Here is an 18,201-nt window from a genome sequence, read left to right on the forward strand (position 1 = left end):
CGCACTCACACTACAACTTTCCAACTTCACTTTCTTTTTCCATTTCTCCAGACCGATTTAACTCTACCACCATAACTCTGTACAAAAGACACATACTTCAAATTCTCAAATCATCCAATAGGATTAAATACAGACCTCCCAAATACTATCTACTTTTTACATCAGGCACTTTACTCTATAAACATTTACTCTCCTCTGGAGACATCCATCCCAACCCTGGCCCCTATTCACCTTGCACCTCCCTCTCTCCCCCTTCATCCACCTTAACTACCTCCTGCTCTCAACCCTCTTCCAACAACCAACCAGATATACAACCTCAGTCCCAATACCCATAATCTCGCAAACACCTAACCTTTTATTCACTAAACATTCAAAACCTAGCAAATAAAATTACTGATCTACACTCATGGATAGCTTACAACACCCTTCACATCCTATCCCTATCAGAAACATGGCTCAAGCCTCATATCTCTGAAATACTCCCCCCGGTTACAACATCTACCGCTCTGATAGAACGTCAAAGAAAGGAGGTAGTGTAGCCATCCTCTACACTAACAGCCTTAACCTTTCATCTTACCCCACACCTATTCCTAGCTTCCATCCTGCTGAACTCCTCATTCTTAACCTCCATCTAAATCCTCACAAAAACTTTCTATAGCTTCCATCTATATTCCTCCTTGCAACAATATACCCATTCTCGAAAACATACTATCCTGGTTCTATCTCAATATACCTTATGAAACACTCATCCTTGGGGATGTCAATATAGACTGGTCTAAACTTTCTACTGATTCTCCCTCACTCGGTATTCACCTTCATGGTTTCCACCAACTAATTTCTACCCCCACTCATTTCCACAAAAAACTCTACCTCCAGCTCCACTATAGGCTGGATTCTTACTAACTCCCCTCAACATTACCACCAGCCCAAAACCCTAACAGACTCCCTCAGTGACCATATCCCTACCTCTATCCTAAGATATGACCCTCACACTCCTAAACCCCACCTCTTTAGAGATTGTCGGAAACTATCCTCATTTAACTCTTCTCAATTTAACTCACTATTGCAAAACATTGACTGTTCCATCCTTAAACAACTTCCCCTGAATGATGCCATTGACACTTTTAATAGTATCTTCCTAAATACCCTGGACTCCCTAGCTCACTCTAGAATGATCAGAATGAAATCTAAATCATGCCTCCTGGCTTTCAAAAGAAACTAAGACCATCATGAAACAAAGAGACAGTGCCTGGAAAGCCTGGATCAAAACTAAACAAACACCTCATCTTCTCAAATACAGAGGAACTATGTAATCTTGCCAGAAAAACAGACAATTAAAGACAAAAAATCATTTTATAGCTCAGGCCAGCATAAACATAGATCTAACCCTCATAAATTCTGGTCTACACTAAATAGCATCTTTTACCTAGGCTCTCCCTCTAACCCTTCCCCCTACCCAAACTCGATTCAGGAGGAAACAGCTACCCTACTAAATTCCCACTTCATCTCCTCCATCCAAAACCTCCTACCCTCTCAGACTAACTCTTACTCCTTACCTGATCCAACACCCACCCCCAATAACACTTTTTTCTCCTTTCAGCCACTTCCCACTTCTTACATCAAATCTCTACTGCTCAAACTCAAACCCTGCTCTCTCTATACTGATAAATTACCTCCCACCTTCCTCAAACTTGCAGCTGACTCTATTGCCTACCCTGTGACTATATTAATTAAAAGATCCATGCTAGAATCTACTGCTCCTACTCTTTGGAAATCTTTCTACACCACCCCGCTCCATAAGGGAGGCAACTCTACTGATCCTACCAACTATCAACCTATTGCCATTCTATCCCCCTATCTAAGATCCTAGAAAAATGTATCCATACTCAGCTTCTAAACCACCTTCTCAATCACAACTTACTCACCCCTACTCAACATGGTTTTTGCCCCTATCATAGCACTACTACTGCTCTACTCTCTTTCACCCACACCATTGCAGAATCCCTGGACAATAATAAACCTACTTCCTGTCTCTTTCTAGACCTCTCCAAAGTTTTTGATACTGTATCCCATCCTTTACTTCTATCTAAACTTGCAAACTTTCACCTATCCCCCTCCACCCTCAACTGGTTCGCTAGCTATCTATCTGGACGCCAACAATCTGCCAAATAGCTCTCCTCATTCTCCTTTCCTGCCTATTTCTACTGGGGTTCCACAAGGTTCCATCTTAGGCCCCCTTTTATTCAATATCTTCAATAATGATCTCTTCACCTCTTGCAATAATTCATCTCTCATTCAATACTCTGATGACTCCACTATTATTTCTACAGCCGACAACATCTCTGACCTACACACTCTAACCCAAAAAGCTCTACTCTCCACCGAACAATGGCTTTCAAAAAACTTACTAATCCTAAATCCCAAAAAAAACAAACTCTTGCTCTTCTGCCTCCATTCTCTTGCTCAACATAGATCTTCCTTTGTCATTAAATCTTGTAATAATACAGCCATCCATCCTGACACCCAAACTAAACTCTTAGGGGTTATCATTGACGATGAACTAAAATTCAGTCAGCATATACAGCAATGCATAAAGAAAACCCATCAAAAACTTGGTCTCCTATATCAGAACAGAAAATACCTCACTCCTGAGGCTAGACTCACCCTTGGACAAGCACTTCTCCTCCTGTCTCTCCTCTATGCTGCCCCAGTTCTCACAAATATTCAAACTACTACCCTGAACAAACTTCAACAAACCTACTACAAAATAGCCAGATTCATTACTAACTGCCCAAACAACACACACCACTGTATTGCCTTAAAGTCTTTACAATGGCTGGAACTCCCACAATTACTTTATCTCTACCAATTTCACATGCTGCAGTCTATGCTGTTTACACCCTCCTGCTGTCCTTCCCCATCTCTCCTTGTTTCCATCTATACCCCTCCTCGATCTCTCCGCACCTGAAATCAGCAATTGCTTGATATCTACCACCCTAACAAGTCTGTTGGTAAGCAACTCTACAAGCATTCCATGGCCCAAGCTTGGAATAAACTTCCCCTTGATATACGCTCTATCTCTCGTACTCCACTATTTAAAAAAGAACTGAAGACACATTTACTCAATTCCAGAACCTGTCCCTGCTATGACCCTACTTAGCTCTCCCCTCCTCCCACACTCATATCTCTCTCATTACATCTTACTATCACTCTTGACTTTCCCCTTCTGTTCAGCAACTAAGAATTTAATTTTTTCAAAGAAACAAAAAATGTAGTTGTTTATTTCTACACATGTAGATGTTTATTTCTATTGCTTGCTATTATCGTTTGTAATACTTGTTCTTTCTTGTTCTGTGGTCATATATTGTATTTGCTGGAGCTTTTCTCCTCGGGTTCTACTGAAAATGGGACAATATCCCAGTTGGACTAACCCGGTTAACAAATGTCAATTAATAAATAAATAGGCTGTTTAGTGCCTATGATTAATTTCTCCTTATTTGACAAGGAGAGCCGAATGCTTGAATCAGTTTCAAGCTTCCTAGTGCTTTCTTGTAAAGTTTAAGAGCAGTTTTCCCTTACCTTTGCAAGGTAATTTGCAGTTATAGGCTGTTTAGTGCCTATGATTAATTTCTCCTTATTGACAAGGAAAGCTGAGTGCTTGAATCAGTTTCAGTCTTCCTAGTGCTTTCCAGCAGATTTTAGAGCAAGCGCTAGTCACAGGGGTTCAGATTTTAGTGCTACTACTGAGAAACCAGCCAGTTCTAAGGGAAAATTTGAAGAGCAAACTTTCTGGCACCTGGAATAGTTTAACTGTAACTTCACAGTGCTGCACGATGTGGCAAATGTGCAAACACATGCGTTTTTAAGCCAGAAAGTTGAAAGGGATAGAAATCTAGCTTATCAGTAGGAGTGGTAAGTATCAGGTAGCCTATCTACCACAAGAGGTGTGGTCCCTGGCCCAGAAATTGTAGCTATTGGCTGTGTGAGCAGTTTTCTTCCATAGCTTTCAACTTTCTGGTTTGAAAGCCGCACTTGTGTCTGTTTTCCACCTTTCCTATACTAGCCTAGTCCGGGTACAGAGTTGCTGTATCCAGGACTGTTGGTAAGCTTCTGAGCCCCCCCAAAACTTTCTATATTGGAAGGAAGCCTTCTAGCTTATCAGTGGGAGTGGTAAGCACTAGGTAGCCTATCCTCCATGGGAAGAGTGAGTTTTGGCCCAGAAATTGTAGTTTATTTGGCCGTTTGGGCAGCTTTCCATCTCTTTCAACTTGCTGGCTTAAAAGCCTACGTTTGTACTTGTTCCCTGCCTTTCCTGTAACAAGTCTAGTCCAGGTACAGATTTGCTGTATCCAGGACTCTTTGTCAGCTTCTGAGCCCCCCAAGCCTTTCTGTGTTGGAGGGAAGCCTTCTACCTCATCAGTGGGAGTGGTGAGCATTAGGTAGCCTATCTACCACAAGAGGAGTGGTTTCTGGCCTAGAAATTGTAGCTATTGGCCATTTGGGCAGTTTTTTTTTCCATCTCTTTCAACGTTCTGGTTTAAAAGCCGCACTTGCGCTTGTTTCCCACCTTTTCTGTAACTAACCTAGTCCAGATACAGAGTTGGTGTATCCAGGACTGTTGGTAAGCTTCTGAGCACCGCAAGCCTTTCTGTGTTGGAAGAAAGCCTTCTAGCTTATCAGTGAGAGTGGTAAGCACTATATAGCCTGTCTACCACAAGAGGAGAGGTTCTTGGCCCAGAAATTGTAGTTTATTGACCATTTGGACAGTTTGTCCGTCCTCTTTCAACTTTCTAGTTTAAAAGACCACATCTGCGCTTGTTTCCCCATCTTTCCTGTAACTAACCTACTGGGTAGCCTAGAAAGCCTTAAATTGATACAAGCCTTCTAGCTTAGAAGAGAGACTTTGGAGTGATTAAGTATCAGTTTTCTGTACTTTCTTGCTGTACTTAACTGTTTTCCGCCTAAACGCAGATTTTCCAGCATTTATTGCGATTTAAAAGCTTGTTTTTTTCACATATTGTACTTATTTGACTGCCTGCACTTTTAAAAAGTTGTTTTTTGTTTAAATAATTTGTTTAACTGTTGTAGGCTACACACTAAAGTGTGACAGCCTTTCCTGATCATTTGTAGTAATTTAAAGCTGTTTTAAGTGTATTTTTTTACTGTTTTTGCCTTATCTTTTCAAAAAAAAAAAAAAAAAAATTCCTTGTTTCCTGCCTTTCTAAGCTAGTATAGTCCAGTTTTCTGGCTAGTGCTGAATTCACGGCTGTGATACTAGTTTCTGAGTTGCCCATACCTTACTTGGATAGAAGGAAGTTTCTCTGCTCCTGTGAGAGAGGGGAGCTTTGAGCAACCTATCTGTCCCTGGAGGAGTGGTTCCAGCCCAGAAGTTAGTAGTTTATTGGCCATTTTGGGCTAATTTCTATCTCTTTCATTTCCCTATTATAAAAACCATGTTTGCACGGTTTTGCGCACCGGGCACTGCCAGTTAGCTACGGTTAAATTATTCGGCTCCACTAAGTCTCCTCTTCAGTTTTTCCCTTGAAACTAGTCTAACTCTCAACCTAAGCACTCAAAAAGCATCTTACAGCCCAGCACTTGCTCAGACCTAATAGTAAGCACTAATATACCCTGACACTGATTGCCCAGCAGGACAAGGCTCTTTATTCACCCCTCAACAACCAAGCCACGAAGCAGCTCACCCTACTATTCAGGCATGACCAAAGGGCAACTTCAAGTGCACTCTCCAGTCCAGCTGGTGAATCTGGGTATCCTGAGGCAATGTTACAACTGCCTTATGTACACAGACAACCCTCTCCTCCTACCACAAAACACTAAAATATGCGAGAGATGCAATTATACAGTCAAACTGTAAGCTAAGCTGTCTCCACCCAAGACTGGAACAGACAGTCAAAAGGAGAAGGTTAACACTTGCACCACACCACCAGCCGCACACAGACCTACTAATACAGCACTGGCAAAAAATACACATAAATATACAAAATCATACTTGGAGGGTTTAAATAAAAACCTGCAGAAGCATCAGAGACCTCCAAAGCAGACACTCAAACAACCTGTACTTCCTGTCACAAACCAGACAACACATAAAACACAAAAATCAGTGTGCCGCACAATTACAGCCCTTAAGGCGGAATAACATACCTAACACACTAGTAATAGGCGACTCTATAGTCAGGCACACTGACGTCTCACTCACTAGGCTGGATAAGCAGAAGGTTAATGTTAGCTGCCTGTCAGGAGCCAGAATCTGAGACATAACACAAGCACTCAGGTCACTCCATGACAAGTACAAATATGACTCTGTCATTGTTAATGTTGGTGTGAATGACCTGAGATGTACCTACCTGGACTACATGAAAAGAGACATGGAAGAGCTCTCTGATCATGCAGCCTAGGCTGGTATGACCCTAACCCTGAGTAGCATCCTGCCCTCACCAAGAATGATACCTCAGTATAAAGAAAAAATGATCAGTGTCAACAATTGGCTAAGCTTCTGGTGTCATTCAAAGGGGATCCAGTGTCTGTCAGCCTGGGATGACATGCTCGACAAGCCACGTTGCTTCGCAAGAGATGGCTTGCACCCGTCACCCCTAGGCTTTCGAATACTGGCCAAGGCTCTTGCTTCCCCCATAGTGCCTTTTTTAGGCAAGGCTCAAAAGTCAAACCCACCTTCGTAAACAGCACAATTAACAAAAAACTGAGGGTTATGCTACTCAATGCCAGAAGTTTAAATCTCAAAATGCAAGCGCTCAAAGCACTCCTCAGTATGGAGATTGTCGACATCTGTGCAGTAACTGAAATCTGGTTCAAGGCTCCAGAGAGCACCCCAGCACTACCAGGCTACAACTCATACCACACGTTTAGGCCACAGAACACAGACTGAAACACAAAAGGAGGGGGTGTATCCATATTCATCTAGGATACCTACACCTCCAGGTTAGTGGCGCAGCATGATACCTCTGACATCATCGATGTGTAACTAACATTGGGCAAATCTGCAATGCAAATTGTGACCTGCTACAGATCACCCTCCATGACCCAGGACCACCACTCCACCTTTCTGGAGACACTGGAAAACATGAATGTCCTACTGAACACCCTGATATTGGGTGATATCAATTACTCTACCATTCACTGGGAAAACTACTCAAGTACAAATTCCCAGGCCCAGCGCTTTCTGGAATTCATCAACTCAAACGCCCTGGATCAGCTGGTAAACTCCCCTACCAGACGTGAAAACATATTGGACCTGGTCATCACCAACATGGGCAACAGGTGTTCCACACCAGAGGTCAACCTGGTTAGATCAGACCATAAACTAATCACTCTGGATGTTCACACCCTACCACTACCCCCAACTAAGGAAACCACAGTAAAAAACTTTTCTAAACTAACTTCACCTTACTTAAGACAGAGGTGGCAAGTTTCACAGCCGCCACACTAAAGGATAACACTGCAGATGCAGAAACCTTTATAAATGCACTCTATGAGCACCTACAAGGATGCATGGATCATGCTATCCCTAGCAAAACCAAGACTCACTCCTCTAAGGGAAGGAAACCAGTTTGGTGGACCCCTGCAATAAACAGGCTATACAATAGAAGGAGGAAATTAGTTAAAAAAAAAGTAAATCCCAAGAAGGAAAGAAATCTCTGATCAGTATCAGTAAGAAACTAAGGTCCCCCATGAAATCATCCAAGGCTAACTTCGAAAGAAAAATAGCCAAGGATTCAAAAGATAACCACAAAGCCTTCTTTAGCTATGTTAAGAATCTAAGTGGCAACTCGCAGATATGCACTGAACTATTGCAAAATAGCACAAAGTATACTGAACCTACTGATATTGCAAACATCCTGGCAGATAAATTCAGTGACAACTTCACCCCCCTCTCACCTATAAAAGGACCCACAACAATACCGGAAAAGTGTAGTGTCCCAAAAAATCAAAGACGCACAGGTGAAAACAGCCCTTTCAAAAGCCAAAAACACAGCATCAATGGGACCAGATGGTGTCCCAGGCTGCGTCTTACATGAACTACAGAACGAACTAATCCCCCCACCTAAACACGCTGTTCAACCTCAGCCTCTCCACAGGCTACGTGCCCATAGAATAGCACACAGCAACCGTTATTCCTCTCCACAAAGGAGGGGCCACAACTGACCCTGGTAACTATTGCCCCATAAGCCTGACTAACCTGGTCTCCAAGTCTATGGAGCGCATCATCATGGAACTCATTAACAAAGACATTGGGAACCTCCAAACACTTGACCCGACCCAGTTCGGCTTTGTTAAGGGCAGATGATGCCTACTAAACCTGGTTGACTTCTTCGAGACAGTCACCAAGGCCACAGATGAGGGAAAGGTGGTTCACACAGCCTACCTTGACCTCGCCAAGGCTTTCGACACCATTCCCCACTCGAGTAGTACAGAAAAACTCACCAGCTTGAACATAAACCCCTACATCATGAGATGGGTTGCCAACTGGCTTACAGACAGAACTCACACGGTAAGAATAGTGGGCTCCAGGTCAGACTCTAAACCAATCACAAGTGGTGTCCCGCAAGGCTCAGTCCTGGGACCCCTACTGTTCGGCATATACTTCTCAGAAGTACAGGCAAACACAGGAGGACTATGGCTAACCAAGTTTGCCGATGACTGCAAACTGGGAGCCATAAATGACTCTCCGGCTGACACGGACATCCTCCAAAAGGGCCTTACTGAGACAGACACCTGGTGTCAAGGTCATGGCCTCAAGCTAAATGCCAAAAAATGCATAGTCATCCCATTTGGGAAAAACAAAACACCCACGAATTACCACATAGGTGGCAGCCCCCTTAATACAGAAGAGGTAATAAGAGATATGGGGACCCAGGTAGATAGTAATCTCTCCTTTGACAATCATATTGCCAAAGTAGTTAGGAAATCCATCTATGTGGCCGATCTAATTACTAAAGGGTTCGCATCTAGAAATAAAGAGGTTATAGTGCCCCTCTACTCGTCACTCATTAGACCCATCATAGAGTACAATGCCCCATTTGGGATGTACCTCACAAGACACTTCCAACAGCTGGAAAGACCACAAAAGTACCTCACCAAGAGGATTACTGGCCTTAAACATATGTCCTATGTAGCCCGACTGAAAAAACTCAGGCTGTATTCAGTGGCATATCACTTACTCAGAGGTGATCTCTGCCTGACTTACAAAACCATGTCCAACTCAGAATTGATGGACATGCTCCACTTAAAGAAATCCAAGTCACCGCAAGCCACGCACTCTAGTGAGCTAAACCTCACTACAACAATAAATAGAACATGCTGGAGGGATACATTTCTGTCACAGAGACTCCCCATGCTTTGAAACAAAATTCCAAATTACATCAGGCAGAGCCCTTCACTAACACTCTTCAAGAGAAACCTTGACGAGTGGATGGGTAACAGAAAATACATCCCTGGGATCACTTCATTGGCTCTGCTTGACAGAGGATCAGTTAATTAATCAATGGGGCGGCGAAAGCCAACACACTCTAGCTAGGCTTAAAAATGCCCTCGGGCAGATAGCCTAGTGCCTACCTATGAACCTATGAACCTACTGCAAAAGGCGGACACTTCCGCCTACAAGATCGAACTTCAGTCAGGTAATTCACAAATCTAAACAGATAGAGGAAGTGTGAAATAAGAGCCAGTCCTAAATGTGCATGATTTATTTACGTTCTAACCTACATCTCTCTGCCTCTCTTTCTCCCCCTCCATTCTCTCAATAGTAGCATGCTGAAAACAGTGTTCTTGTAAACACAGGCAGATTGGTAGAATTCTTATTGGCTGCATGTGCCGAAACAATCCAGGAGATGGCAGGCCAGGCTTATACTAGAAATGGCTGCACTTGCTAAATAATCTAGATAAGCAGCAGTCTGGGTGAAAACACTTAGAAAACATCAACCTCATGTGTTCGAGCATTTCCTCATTGCATTCACTTCTTCAGCTGCAAGCTTATTATGCCAAGTTTTGTTTGGAATCATCACATGATAATGATTATACAAGAGATGGAGGCTATGGAGCCCCAGTTTTCATTCAAGTGATCAGCACAGAGTAATTAAAACAAAAACACTGACGTTTGAACTGTGTTTCAAAAGATTCATGTAAATTACAGCAAACAGTCCTGCAGCTTTCACTTTCTGACCAGCAGAAAACTCAGACCAGACAATATTTTAGAAATTTTAGTGAAATGGACCAGAGTAAATTCAGAAGGCAGACTACAGAGTTGTCTATATCCATTACTGCCTGACAAATGGGCCTTTCTTATCTAGTATTATCATGTGACTCCAAAGTTAAAAAGAAAATTACTGGAAAACAGGCAGCATTGTTACCTCACAGCAAGAGGTTCTCCCGTTCGATTCTCAGCTGGAGTGCGGGGAGTGCCTTCTGTGTGGAGTCTGCATGTCCTCCCCAAGGTCGAGTGGCGTTCCGAAAGACATGCGTGAATGGGCGTGCCTTCGTTGAAGGTTGGTCGTCGAGCTGGCAACTCGGCACCGTAAAAATCTACTGCCAATCATTAGCGGACCGGAGTTCTGCTGTGGCGACCCCTAACCGGGAAAAGCCGAAAGACAAACAACAACAACTGGAAAAAGGCACTGTTAAAAGTAATGGCATTTTTACAACATATTATTAATGCCAGTATACTCAAAATGCACCTATTCAGAAATAAATTATGTTTCTTTCATAACCCTCATTATGGTCATTTAATTAATTTTAAATAAATAAACTACACAGGTTGTAATAAGCAGAGAAAATTAAAAATAGCTGCCGATCTTTTGACCTTTAGTAAGAAAATATTTATGAACCCCAAACATGCAGTGCAAATGTGATTAAGTAATACTGTTTCAGAATGACAATGGAAAAGTAACAACTTCTGCTGTTAAGAAATGGGAACGCAAAATGGGAATGCAGTCACAATCACTTTTGTCTTCCTGTGGTTTTGGGAAGATAAATAATAAAGTGACTATAGTCAGCAAATGTCTCTGGCATGTGGATCGCAAAGAGCTGTCCCTGTGAAACAAATCTGAAGGTCATTTGAATACTTGTGAAACAGAATCAGTCATACGAATTCCATTTCTACATTTCTAAACTCATTGGTGGTGACACCCTGTGGTGGTGAAGCACTCCTTGTAAAAGTTTTTTTGTTTACTTTTGGTAATCACAAATCTAACCTATTTTTCAATGATTTTTGTGGAGATTAATGGCAATCACCAATGAGTTAGTTCGTTTTGTGTTACAATCAAACTCACTGGTGATTACTCATTTTATATATGTATATTACATTTTATTTATACACACTCAGGCGTGTGTGTGTGTTTAGTTTTGCAATCAGTCGTTGAATTTATAGTGAACATCTAGTAGCTCATTTTACTTTACTAACAACACTAGGCAAGTCAACACAGAATACCATGCGATGCCTAGCCAGAGACAGACTTTAAAGTTCCTGCAACATTTTACATGCATTTAATCATGCTGACATCCCATTTCTAGCATGGCTGTATGTACATGATAACCCTGGTGTAAACTGTATCTATATATCCAAGACTAGGTAAGTTGTTTGACCTGTGGTGCCACCTTATTCCATAAGCTGGGAATGTGCTGAGTTAGGAACCTATCCATCCTATGAGTCCTGTTTATTTCTTGGTGTAGATTTATGTCAACTGTATGGGTGTTTATAGAGGAACTGGTTTTGAGAAGAAATAGGAGGTCAGATAGGATGTGTTCTTTCACAGTCTGAAAAGGAAGACACATGTCACCTTAGAGCAGCCTGTGGGCTACAGAGTATAAAGAGAGTAGTGTTAATCTATCAGGGTAGTTGAAGAATTTAAGGCCTTTAATTTTCTTAGTTAAAAATTGTTGGGCCTTTGCAGCTGACCAGCATGCTTAGATGTGCACCTTCAAATGGGTCATTATACTTGATCATAGCTCTAGTAAGCAGAGAAATAACAATAAGATAACTTCTTTGGACCTTTAAGATATTCCCTTGGAAATAAACTGGGCCTGATAGAAGAATTTCCTGACAATGTTGGAAACATGATGATTGAATGAGAGTGTTGTCCATATAAGTACTCGAGTCTTTTATGACTAACTGAAAGGAGAGCCACTTATATGAGGTGGGAGCAGTTTTTTTGCTGAATGCTAATATGCTGCATGTTTCTGCATTTAGCTTAAGACCATTTTCAGTACACAGAGGATGTGCATATCCTACCCTTGTCGGATCAGTCTAGTATCAGTGGGTGAGCAGATAACACTGCCCATCTTACAATTATCTGCAAACCTCATCAACCACATGTATTGGATATTTGCGTGAATATTTGTTAAATAAATTCCAAAAAAGAAAATGCCTAGAACTGATCCGTGTAGTACCCCACTAGTTATACAATTCAACATTCAGAGAGTGAAACTGCAGTTTTCACAACTCAAACTTTGCTGGGTAGCCAATTAGTAATCCAGCTTGTAGTGAGTGCAATGGATTTATACTAAGGTTTTGTCATTTTTCAGTAACACCAGCATGGGTAGTGGTGTCAGTAGCATTGCCAAGGTCAAGATAAGTAGTGTGCATGGAGTGATGACTGTCCACAGCCCCTGTAAAAAGGTTTACTAGGTTCAGGAGATAGGATCTCCAGTGAAGACATCTCTTCTCGAGTTCCATTTCCCAAGACATACGTGTAGTGGTAAGACAGTTTAATAAATGATGCAAGTACTTCACATGTGTCTGCAAGTGTTTACACACACACATGTTACAGTGTCAATGGCACAGCAGCATGTTCACCTTTGCTGAAAGAAGACATGGCTCTGGGTTTTATTCTCACCCCAGATGGTTAGCTTCATCTGGTACTGTCACTGCAGTGTTGAGTTTTATTCTCACCCCAGATCTTTAGCTTCATCTGGTATTACTGTCACTGCAGTACTGGATTTTATTTTCACCCCAGATCATTAGCTTCATCTGGTATTACTGTCACTGCAGTACTGGATTTTATTCTCACCCCAGATCTTTAGCTTCATCTGGTATTACTGCAGTATAGCATAAGGAGGATACTGTACTCATGAGTTTACTGCCTTCGGATAAGATGTTAAACTGAGGTCAAATATACCTGGGATTGTTTTAACTAGAATGGATGCAAACAATCTCACAGTACTTAACAAAAAGAGTAAGGGAGCTTTAAAGACTTCCTGCAATATTCACACTGTCTTATTCTCTAAAAACACTGTTGATTTACACATTGCTTATATTTGTTTCTTGCGTTCAACATTTTCACTTTATATAATTTAGATATATTCCTTCATTCTCCCACCATTTTAACCATAACCACCTTTGAATTCTTCTTCTTGATAGGATCATAGGATTGTAGGAGATTACTAGGCTATCGACCTGGAGGTCATTTCATCCCAGTGTAATACCATAGATATCCAGGACTGTACTTATTAATGACTACCCATGTCCAGGAGGGTTGTGGGCACTATCCCCAGTAAGAATTTATGGAGCCCCATCCACTCATCGAGGTTCCTTTTGAATAGTGTCATAGAGGTGCTCTGCTTCACATGAATTGGCAGCCTATTCCAAAGACACAGCAGTCACAGGGACACAAATCTGTCCCTCCAGCATGTCCTATTCAAGTTGCAGGCCATCTTTAGGTCCTTGGAACTGGTAGCTCTAGTCTCATTTGATTTACGGATTTGCAGCAAATTCATTAGGTTTAGGTTGGAAATTGCTCTGTAAGCCAGGCATATGTCTCCTCTAAGAAGTCTATACAATACTGAGAATAGTGACAGGGACATTAGTCGGTCTATGTAAGGAATATGCTGGAGTCTCTTCATCTTAGAAACCTGAGGTCTCCAATTGCTGCAGGTGCTTTGTATGGTACATGCCGAAAGGGGAGTTATTCTCAATTATGGGCCTGATTAGTGATGAGTACAGAGGGGTTGTAATTTCCATTGTTCTAGAGGTGATGCCTTTGCTAATCAAGTGTGCTACATAGAAAGTCTTCCTTACTACAGTAAACACATGGTGATCAGTTAAGGTCGCAGTCTACTTCTGATCCCAGATCTCTTACCACTTCGTAGGTATATAGGGTATTGTTAATTTGATAGTGTGAATGGACATTGTTTTTACCGAAGGGAATGATGAAGCATCTCTTTGCATTCATTTTGAGACTGTGACTAACACATTTTGGGCATTCAATAATTGCACTCAGTTTGCAGTCGTCTGCACACTTGGTCAAGCACAGCCCCTTAGTTTTGGCCTGAACTTCTGAGAAGTATATAACAAACAATAGGGGGCCCAGCACTGACCCTTATGGTACCTTGGTGGTGACAGGTCTGCTGGTTGATGTGGAGTCACCCACTTTGATACTGTGTGACTGTTGTAAGATGGGAAGCAAACTGGCTAACAAACCAAAGGGGTTTACATTCAGTTTGCTAAGTTTATCAGTAATGCCCGAGTGTGGGATTGTGTCAAATGCCTTTGCCAAGTTGAGGTATACTGTTTGCACAGATTTGCCCTTGTCAATGGCCCTGGTCACATTTTTGAAGAAATACACCAGGTGTAACAGACAGGATCTGCCCTGGAGAAACAAGGGTAGTCCAACTGTCCATAATGTAGGTTTAAAAAACTGTTATCACAAAGGGGGTGCTTTCAGGACTGATCTAGGAGTTGCTATGTAGATGGGTATATCGGACAGGGTTTTTGGCTGGTGGTTTAATAGGTCACAGCTCACTAGCTATACTTTTTAGACCAGAAATGTACTATAGATGAGGACTACACTAATGTATTACAGCTGTATCTATGGGAAAATGTTTGAAATTATCTGTCAGGCTATGGCACACAATTGCACAGTTAAATGTACCGTTTAAAACAATTAAAAAAAATCAAAAGAACCAATGAGGGCACTTACCCCAAGCACTAGATGAATCACCCTTCGCCAGACATGTTCCAATCGGCGCATTTCTCTCACAAGGCTGCAGAAGGGCCCCTTCCAATCAAAGATGGCTTGGAAAATGTGCTCAGAATACAACAGCCACTACAAACAGACACAGATGCAACAAACCTGTATCTGGACTCTGCTACAGCTACAAGCTATACTAATGTAGGTGGGAAACACTAAAAAAATGTTTTAAACAGCAGTGAGAGACTAAAAAATGAAGAAAAACAGCAAGTAGGCACTAAAGAATGTTTTAAACAGCAAACAAATCAGTTATTTAAAACACTGCTTGGTGGGCAAACAAAACAAACAGAACAGATGCTTTGCAAACAGTAAAAAGTAGCAACAATTAATTTGCAAACAGTGAAAATAGCAGAAAAAAGTTTGCAACAGTGAAAACAACAAAATACTATTTAACAGGCAGAATAAGGCAGAACAAAATAGTGTAGTTTAGTGTACAGTATTAAAATACAGTATTAAATAAGCAGAACACAATAAAAAGTGCAGTAAATAGTAAAATCAAGGAAAGCAACGGGCAGCTTATGTTTTTTGGGGAAGCTCAGAAGCCACTAGTTGTCTGGTATCTCAGCTCAGAGTTGTGGCTGGTAGCCCACCTCAGTTCAGCTCAGTTCAAAGAGCAAACATAGGGCTTAAATGCTTGAAGTGAAAAACTTAAAAACACTTTGAAAAATCAAAAAAACAGCAGAAAAAATATATTACAATCCCACACCTTATTGTACAGTAACTTTTCACATCTATATTACCATAAAATCCATACTGCACTAAACAAAATTCTGTTGACTTTCTGGATCACAGTATTACTCAGATTTTAGTACCTCCCATATATCATCATCTCCAAACGGATTCTCTTTAAACAATCATACTGATATTCTGTCACAATTTTTCCAAAACATTTCAACTGTTCAACACTGTATTAACACATGCTCAACTATCTCTATTACACACACACACACACACACACACACACACACACACACACACACACACACATATGTGTATATAATTATTACACAATCTTTCACTATGCTGTTTAGCAAAATATTTTTCTTCAATTATCTTTTTCCTCCTTTTTTTGTAATTCCGTGACCCTTCCTCTATTTTCCACAGCTTGGTTTCATTTACATCTTCATCCATCTCACTTACACTTTTTCAAGTTTTCACTTTTTTCCAGACATTATATTTTCTCCATCACACATTCCCTGGCATGTCTTTTTGTTCCTGACATATCTTATCCAATACCCAAAATTACTGCAGGGATGACGAATATACCACTGAGTTTATTCAATTTAAACCCCGTCAAAACTCTCCTTTCAATAGGGTTTATCCTAGACTCCCAGGCAATTCTGAATACAATATCCAACAACTCTTTTTTTCTCTTCAGTGAAACGTATAAACTCTCCTAAATAACCCAGCTTACCCAGAACATAAGAATGCATTATATACATTAGCTCTCGTATGACATTTTGAAAAGCTTTCCACCCGATTGTTGCATCTTTCATTCCTTTCTTCACTTCTCTGAACTGCTCTTCTCTTACTTCTTTTTTAATGAATTTACCCCCAAAACACTCCCTCACTGAAAACACACTCCTATTTTCACTATCTCCAAAATCTATACTCTTTTCTTTATTCGAGTTTAACCCAAGTATCTCAAACTCCTCTTCTACCTTATTAGTGCTTTCTCATCATTAAATTAAGATCATCTGCTTAAACAGAAATAATGGTAAATGAATTCCGTCTGTTTCACACTCTGCCTCTTCTAGACTTCTCTGACACTTCACAAGGATTGCATTCATCACCATCATAAACAAAATCTCACAAACTGAAAATCCTTTTTAACCACTTTTTGTACCTGTACCCCTTCACCTTCCCATCCATTTACTTTTACCTTATTCCATGTATTTTCATATACTGACTGCAAAACATTTCTTACCTTGTCACTTCTTCAGTGCCCTTTCAATATAATCCACATACAAATCAAAGGAAGAAAATTATAATGGGAATGCATACTACATTAATATCTGGTTTGAGTTTCATTCCTGCTCCTTTGCAAAATGCTTCTGCTAATCTGAGTAAAGACGCCAGCCTTAGGCTAGTTTTCTTCATGGCTTAGAACTTACAATATGTTTGGATCTGATGATATCAACAAATATGTATGGAGTCCCATGACTACAGACCTATGTATATAGTCAGTTTTGAGGAGGCCCTTACCCCCCTTCATACTGAAGGATATATATTTTTGCTATGTGCTGTTTTTATATGTCATTTGATAAGCATGAAGCATATTTATTGTTTTCTTCTCCAGCTGATCCAGTAATTTCTGAAAACAATCAATCACAACAGAGTTGCATGTTATATCAGGAACAGAATGCTGAGTTACAGCTTGAAATGTATTCCTGCATGTTAAGGTAGTTTTCAACATGAACTTAAATTTTCTAAACTATTGCTTGTGCTTTGTTCTTATTTGTTTGTGTTTTATTGCTGACCTTTCATCTATTCCCCCTGTTAACATACTTTTATATCACATTCTTGTCCCAGGGTGATATTTTGTGGTACTTCAGATTTTCTGCTATAAATGTCGCTTTTGCACATTTATCAAGATCAAGAAAACATGTTTCTTATATTGTCTGAGAAAGTTTTAAGAATGTGTAGTTCTGCTTTCAAATGCTTGTCTGATGATAGAATTTTAAGTCATCCACAAAATGTAGAAGAGATGTCATTGAGCAAAGCTGGTTTTTGGAAGCTGAATCGATAGCCTAGTCCATTGAGTAAATAGATGAATGGATTAATGGCAAAGCAACACAACAGTGGTGACCAAAACTCATCTTGGAATATCTGCATTTGAATTTTTAACTCCGGATTAATTATTTTCCCATTACTATGACTCAGGTGTAAAGTGGTTTGTCACTATTTCATAGTAAACTGCTGCATAATTTAGTCAACATAGGGTACATCTCATACATCTGTAAGTATTCAAAATCCAAGACTATGTAATACTATCCAGTGTTTGTTTAGTAATCTATCATAGGCTCATAGGTTCATAGCTGTGTACTAAGCTAATGGCCCTGGAGCCTTTACAAGCCTAGCCCACAGGATTACCCTGGCATTGTGCCACCCGACCTTAGTTCCCAGTACCTCTGTCGAGCCACTGGAGTGATCCCCAGGGTGAATTTTCTATTTCCCATCCACTCATCAAGATTTCTTTTGA

The sequence above is a fragment of the Protopterus annectens genome, chromosome 7.part1 (assembly GCF_019279795.1).
Source record: "Protopterus annectens isolate FY-2018-M chromosome 7.part1, PAN1.0, whole genome shotgun sequence".
In the NCBI taxonomy this organism is placed as follows: domain Eukaryota; kingdom Metazoa; phylum Chordata; order Ceratodontiformes; family Protopteridae; genus Protopterus; species Protopterus annectens.